At 33.1% G+C, this 7,881-nt stretch overlaps 1 pseudogene; it reads left to right on the forward strand.

The window, feature by feature from the left end:
- Window positions 1-1,174: 1,174 nt before the first annotated feature.
- On the forward strand, window positions 1,175-5,828 carry LOC100794198 (plasma membrane ATPase 1-like; annotated as a pseudogene).
- Window positions 5,829-7,881: the final 2,053 nt, after the last annotated feature.

Genomic DNA, 7,881 nt, shown 5'->3' on the forward strand with positions numbered 1-7,881 from the left:
TACCCTCATTTTGCGGTCTCTTCAGTCTTCAGTTCCACTTACCTCATAGAGCTGAGTGAGAGCACCCACTTCACTCTCTCTTTCATATCTCATTCTCTCATTAAGAAATCATTCAACATTGTTGCACACTTCATTCTCCTTCAACACCGTTGTAGCTCTCATTCACTTTGCATCTCTGTCATTCTCATAGATTCAAAGTGGTTCTCATAGGTTTCTCACAAGTTTGAACACGTTTTGAACTTGATTTGAATCGCCCTAGGTTTCTAAACTCATTTTCTCTAAAATCCACAGGTTCTCTCCTACGTTGGAGTCTGGCAGCACGACTGCGTTGAAATCATCACCAACGATCAGGGCAACCGTACCACACCCTTTTATGTCGCCTTCATCAATACCGAAAGACTCATCGAAGATGCCACTAAGAACCAGGTCGCCATGAACCCCATCAACACCGTATTCGGTAATTCTTCCAGCCCTCATTATCTGCTCAATAATATTTTTACCTACATTTTTCTAACAAGCTTTTTACATTTTATCATACTGTTTTATTGTTTTCATTATTTTTTTTATCCGCAAATATTATTTTTAGTTTTGTTAGAAATTGACCCAGTGTTTGATGAAAGGTACGAGGAGAAGTCGCGTGTAAGTTGAGTTCATGTTTGGTTCATTTCAATTACGATTATTCAAGCCTTTTTTTTTTTATAAAAAAAATAGAATGACAATTTTCAAGTTTTCAAGGTTCTTGATATTGCGGGTTACAATTGTGGAAGCCTCTTAAAACTTGTGGACCGTTTTTTAAAACCTTCGTTATTAGTTTATTAAAATGAGTTTAATCCAAAATTACATGTTGGGAAGCAGATGTGGTCCTCTTTGGGTTGTTTATAGGGTTTGAATTGAGATCAATATATATATATATATATATATATATATATTATAAAATAGGAATTCTCTTAATCTACCCCAATTTAAGAATTGTTTTTTATTCTCCCGATATACTTGTTTCAATATTCTATATATGTACAATGTGGAAGGTTTTCATTCTATTGTGGTGTAATTTGTGAGTTGATGATGCTTGGTGTGATTGTTGATAACTGGGGGTTGTCACTTTGTGGGTATCATTACCTTGCTTCTCATCAATTCAACTATCAATTTCATTGAGGAGAACAATGCTGGTAATGCCACAACAACTCTCATGACTTGGCTCGCTCCAAAAGCAAAGGTATCAAACTCAACGTCTTTTTTTTTGTTCTATCTCAATACTGTGTGGATTCCTTATTCTTGTTGGTGCAGTTTGCATTTGGAAGGAATCTTTTCTTTCTTTTTGCCTTTATAGTTTCATTTCTCATGAGTGTGTTTGTGAAGGTTCTTCGAGATGGTAGGTGGAATGATTAAGATGCCTCGATCTTGGTTCCCGGTGACATAATCAACATCAAACTTGGAGATATTATTCCTACAGATGCTCGACTTCTTGAAGGGGATCCTTTGAAAATTGATCAAGTGGGTTATTTGTTTATTTATTTATTTTTATATATCTATCATATAATATTTGCTCTTTGAATCCTCCACATGCCTAATTGGCCAATTATCCTCTTTTTCCTTGGCACTTCGTACTTTTCAGTCTGTACTTACCGGTGAGTCACTGCCAGTGAAAAAGGGTCCTGATGATGGAGTATATTCTAGTTCTACCTGCAAACAAGGAGAGATTGAAGTTGTGGTCATTGCTACTGGTGTTCATACCTTCTTTGGGAAAGCTGCTCATCTTGTGGATACTACTAATCAAGTGGGACACTTTCAAAAGGTAACTCCCCGCCCCCCGCAGTCTTATTGATATTCATACTTCAGAATTTTAGATTTCATTTTTGTTGTATTTTTTTGTCGTCTTTTTCAGGTCTTGACTGCAATTGGGAACTTCTGCATATGTTCAATTGCATTAGGGATGGTTGTTGAAATTATTGTTATGTATCCCATCCAAGATTGACCCTATCGTTCTGGAATTGATAACTTGCTTGTACTTCTCATTGGAGGAATTCCAATTGCCATGCCCACAGTTTTGTCTGTGACCATGGCCATTGGTTCGCATAGGCTATCTCAACAGGTCAGTTAGGTTCTTTTGGTTGAGAGCACCTTGGATTTGGGTGGACACATAAGAACTAATGGTTGTGATTTTGTAGGGGGCTATCACAAAGAGGATGACATCCATTGAAGAGATGGCAGGCATGGATGTGCTTTGCAATGATAAAACTGGGACTCTGACATTAAATAAGCTTACTGTTGACAAAAATCTTGTTGAGGTTGGATGCTGAATTATTGAATGGTGTTGTTGGCTTGTTTTCTTTGTGTTTTATATGCACTTGTTCTAATATTTTTTTTAACCGTTAAGGTTTTTGCAAAATGAGTGGATCCAGATACTGTTATTTTGATGGCGGCCCGAGCTTCAAGGCTTGAGAATCAAGATGCAATTGATACAGCCATAGTTGGGATATTGGCTGATCCAAAGGAGGTTAGTCATAGTCATAGATTTATTGTTCGCTGGTATTCTTCTTGGAGCATATTTTTTAGCATCAAGCCAACAACTATAATCTGCACATTTATATACATTTTTCTAAATTAAAGTTGATCTAGCTTTTTTCTTTTTAACTTACTGCTACTGAAGGCACGTGCTGGCATACAAGAAGTACATTTTCTTCCTTTCAATCCTAGTGATAAGTGGACGACATTGACTTATCTTGATCAAGATGGCAAAATGCATAGAGTAAGCAAAGGTGTACCAGAACAGGTAATTTGACAACATCATTTGCATAATTTTATATTAATATTTGGTCTTGTGTATTGTCATTGTGATGTGATTTGTATCATGATTGTTAGATCCTGAATCTTGCACACAATAAGGAAAACATTGAACGTAGAGTTCATTCAGTGATAAAGTTTGCAGAGCGTGGTTTACGATCTCTTGTTGTAGCATACCAAGTAATTAATTTATTGCTCAATCAATTGGTGCATTTGTATGCCTATGCTTTAAGCTGGAAATGTTAATTGAGGCGACTCCTTTCTATACAGGAAGTTCCAGATGGAAGGAAAGAGAGTGCTGGAGGCCCGTGGCAATTTATTGGCCTTTTGTCTCTCTTTGACCCACCTAGGCATGATCGTGCAGAAACAATACGAAGGGCACTAAACCTTGGAGTAAATGTCAAAATGATTATAGGTTTATTACATAAGGTAGTGAACACCTTTCCTTTGCTTGTATTATGATAATGAAATCATTGCTCTTATAGTTAATGACTTTAACAAGGATTATAAGTAAGCGGTTGTACTATATAAGCAACTGATGTGATTGGAGTCCTGTGAATGTTGGTATAGCTGTTGCACCTGCCCTCAAGAAGGCAGACATTGGTATAGCTGTTGTTGATGCTACTGATGCAGCCCGAAGTGCATCTGATATTGTTCTAACAGAACCTGGACTTAGTGTTATTATTAGTGTTGTTTTGACAAGCCGAGCTATCTTCCAGAGAATGAAAAATTATATAGTAAGCTAATGAATTATTGTTAACATCTTCTCAACAATTTTCCCCACTTAATCATCTATATCGTTGTTACTTCAGCTGTTATGATACTCCATACGAGACTTCAGTTTTTGGGAAATTTTTGTTTTGTCCTGGCGATCTCCACTTGGGATGAGTATTTATTTTAATCTGATTAATAAATTTCCTCTTTCATGCAAATTTATGCAGTATCAATTACAATTCGTATTGTGGTAAGTGAATTGTTTCGCAACTCTGGATTTATTTTATGTCTGACATGGTATTTTGGACATTGTAATTATTAGATGGGCCTAATTTTTTTGTTGTGTTTGTTGGATCAAGTGGCCTCAGAATAATTAAGAAGGGGGGTTGAATTAATTATTAATGAACCTTTACTAATTAAAATTTACCCTTCTTAGGCTTTTACTATGTTGTTAAGAAAGTAAAGAACAAAAATATAAACTTAACCAAAAGTAAAAGCAGTAATTAAAGTGCAGAGTGGAAATTAAAAGAGTAGGGAAGAAGAAGACAAACACACAAGAGTTTTATACTGATTCGGCAACAACCCGTGCCTACATCCAGTCCCCAAGCGACCTGTGGTCCTTGACATTTCTTTTCAAGCTTGTAAATTCCTTTACAAGCAAAGATCCACAAGGGATGTACCCTCCCTTGTTCTCTTTGAACAACCTAGTGGATGTACTCTCCACTAGAACTGATCCACATGAGATGTACCCTCTCTTGTTCTCAGTCACAACAACCCAAGTAGATGTAACCTCTACTTGTACGACAAAGGATGTACCCTCCAATGTGTTAAGACAAAGTTCTCAGGCGGTTAGTCCTTTGAAACTTTGTGAATGGGGAAACAAAAGAATTCTCAGGCGGTTAGTCCTTTGAAATCTTTTGTTTATGGAAAAGGAAAGAATTAAAAGAATTCTCAGACTGTGTCATTTTGAATTCTTTGACAAGGGAGAAGGGAGACACAAAAGAATTCAGGCAGTTAGTCCTTTGTTCTTTAGGAAAAAGGAGAAGAGAGACACAAAAAAAATTCAGGCGGTTAGTCCTTGGCAAATTCTTTTTGGCAAAGGGAGAAGGGAATGAAAAAAGATGAATAAGACACTTTTGTTTTCAAAGTTTGGAAAACCAGAAAACTTTAGAAAGCTTTTGGCAAAGGAAGAAGAAGAAGAAGATGTTCAAAGAGATTCAAAGATTGTAAAGGATTGTAATAATTGTTATGAATTTAAATCTAAAATGCAAGTCAAGGTCTTGCTTTTATAGATTCTTCATGTCTGGTCAAGAAAACCATTAGAAGAGTTATAACCTTTAGAAAAACTTGAAAACCATTGGAAGAGTTACATCTTTTGATTTTTATTCAAAACTTATCACTGGTAATCGATTACCAAATCATTGTAATCGATTACACAAAGCATTTTTGTGAAAGGATGTGACTCTTCACAATTGAATTTCAATTTCAACGTTCAAACATATTGGTAATCGATTACCAAATCATTGTAATAGATTACACCATTTTGAAATCAATTGGAACGTGATAAATTCAGTTGAAAGCTTTTTGAAAACAATCTTTGCTACTAGTAATTGATTACAATAAAATGGTAATCAATTACCAGAGACTAAAAACTCTTTGGTAAAAGGTTTTGTGAAAAATTCATGTGCTACTCAATGTTTTGAAAAAAACTTTTTAGTACTTATCTTGATTGAGTCTTTTCTTGATTCTTGAATTCTCAACTTGATTATTCTTGATTCTTTATTCTTGAAAGTTGAATCTTGAAACTTGATTCTTGAATCTTGAAATCAAATTTCTCTTGATTCTTGAATTGTTCTTGACTCAATCTTGAACTCATTCTCTTGGGCTTTTTATCATCATCTTTGTTATCATTAAAACTCCTTGAATCAATCTTGATTCATCATCATGAAGCTTGCTTCTACAGTGTTCTACATGTTTGACATGCTTACAACTTGGTTTTATGTTGTTGGCTCTCATTTGGGAGTTTGACTATCCACCCTTTATGGTGCTTATTAATGCTATCCTAAATGATGGTTCGTTGTTTCTTTTGTGTCATTGTTTCCTCATGCTTGTATTATGCAGCATGCTTCCATGTGATCCTGAGCTTATTGGTGGCTAATATTCTTTGGCATTGTAAATACTATTATGACAATTTCAAAAGATCATGTAAAACCATCACCTCTGCCAGATAGCTAGAAGCTAGCAGAGATATTTACTAGTGGAGTTGTGCTTGGAAGTTGGCAATGATGACAATTATATTCTTTTGGTTTTCTAGTTTGAATATGTTTTAAGTATTAAAATTGTTTGATAAAAAACTTATTAAGAGTTTATATGATAACTTCATATCAGATAAACATTTATTTTATAAATTTATTGTAATAAATTTACAAAATAATTTTTGTAAATCATATAAGAAAGTTTTAAAATAAATTAAAAAAACTTATGAGAACAATAAGTTGTTTTCATAATTTTTTTAAAACACTACCTAAATAAAACATAAGCTTAAGCAAGGATTCTAATATTGAAAATAACAATATATGCACATTTAGATTTTGAATGATTAGGATGTTGAATTTTTCTTTTATTCTTGTCACAATTAATAATGATTATGGACACACTTGATCTTGATTGGTATTGGGTATCTCTTTTTTATCTCTTCATTATTTGTTCTTGAAGGTAGAAATGGCTTAAGAGTGTTTAAAACACGCAATGGATTGAGTGGGTTATTGCTACTATATTCCTCTTTAGGAGATGCTGAAGGAATATCAAAACTTGCAACTCTTGCTAAAGAGGAAGGGAAGAATAATGTTGCATTCCTTTGCTTATTCATGTTGGGTAAACTTGAGGACTGCCTTCAACTTTTGGTAGAAAGGTATTATTCTATTGTTGTGATCTTTTATTAATGATATCATTGTACAAAGAGAGAGTGTTGATTAGAATGCAGTTTGATGTAGCTGAGTTATGCTTTTGGCAACAATCGGATTCCAGAGGCTGCTTTAATGGCTTGATCCTATCTCCCAAGTAAGGTCTCAGAGATAGTGGCAATTTGGAGAAAAGATCTCAGTAAGCTAATGTTATATATATACACACACACACATGCATAATTTTCCAAATTAATAGTTGTTTTATTTTTTTATATTTGTTTATATAAAAAATAATATTTAATATTCTAATTATTTTCATTGTTTTGTCTTTTCATCTTGCTTTTAAACCATATGAGTTTTTATTTATTTATTTTTAGTATTAATTATCATTATCTTAATTCCTTCCATTCGTGTCAACAATTGATTTTATTTTCATTTAGAAAATGAAGGGTACATTTGGACTATATTTGAATTTTTTTTACTGGTTTGTACTATTTTTTATAAAATTAACTGAAATAATAATTAAAAAGAGAAATGATACTTATAAAATAAAATGTACAATAAATTATTAATTGAAATGATAATTAAAAAGAGAAATGATACTGAATTTTTTTTCTCTTCCTTTATTAATATTCGTCTCTTCCAGTAAACACCCAAAAAAATATATGACATAGCACATCTACTACTTTTATTATTTTTAGTTACAAGATAAGCACTCCATTAGTGTATTCTAGTTCTTTAAGTCTGTCTGAAAACACCCAAGCTAGATAAAATGTTTCAACTTTTCCTTCCATTATTAATGTGATCAATCAATAAGTGTTATTGACTATTTTCTTCATTTTTTTATTGGTTTCAATGGATAACTTCTTACTATGTGTAACCATGACTGATAATAGTAATTTTTACATTTAGTGCTTGTTATGATACCTTCAAAGTACCAAAGCTCAAAAAGCATAGGTACATTCATATCTTTTCAATCGACTAAAAAAAATAATGCTATTGCTATCCTACAGTGGGGAGTTCTAAGTACTGGCGGATTTAGTCCATAATCTTCATGGTCTAAAATTCCTCTACTAGCTACATTTCACACTTGCATGCATCATGATTGTAAATTTTTCAATTATATATATATATATATATATATATATATATATATATATATATATATATATATATATATATATATATATATATAAAATTAGAAACATGCATTGTGATTGTAAATTTTTTAATTTTATAACTTCTAGAAATTATTTAATATTAACTATTTGGATTGTATCATCCGTTAATTCTCTCATCATTTTAAGTTGATTATTTTTTTCCTTTGTGAGAAACATTTTTCTAATAGGTTGGAGAGACATGTTCTCGAGACATTAATGATTGTGACTTGGGATCACAATGCCTGGAGTGTGACTTGGGAATCATAGGCTAGTTGTGTTCACTTCAAATGCTACTAAGGAGGCTCGTGAAGGAATTGCAT

Source organism: Glycine max, chromosome 1 (genome assembly GCF_000004515.6).
Source record: "Glycine max cultivar Williams 82 chromosome 1, Glycine_max_v4.0, whole genome shotgun sequence".
Lineage (NCBI taxonomy): Eukaryota > Viridiplantae > Streptophyta > Magnoliopsida > Fabales > Fabaceae > Glycine > Glycine max.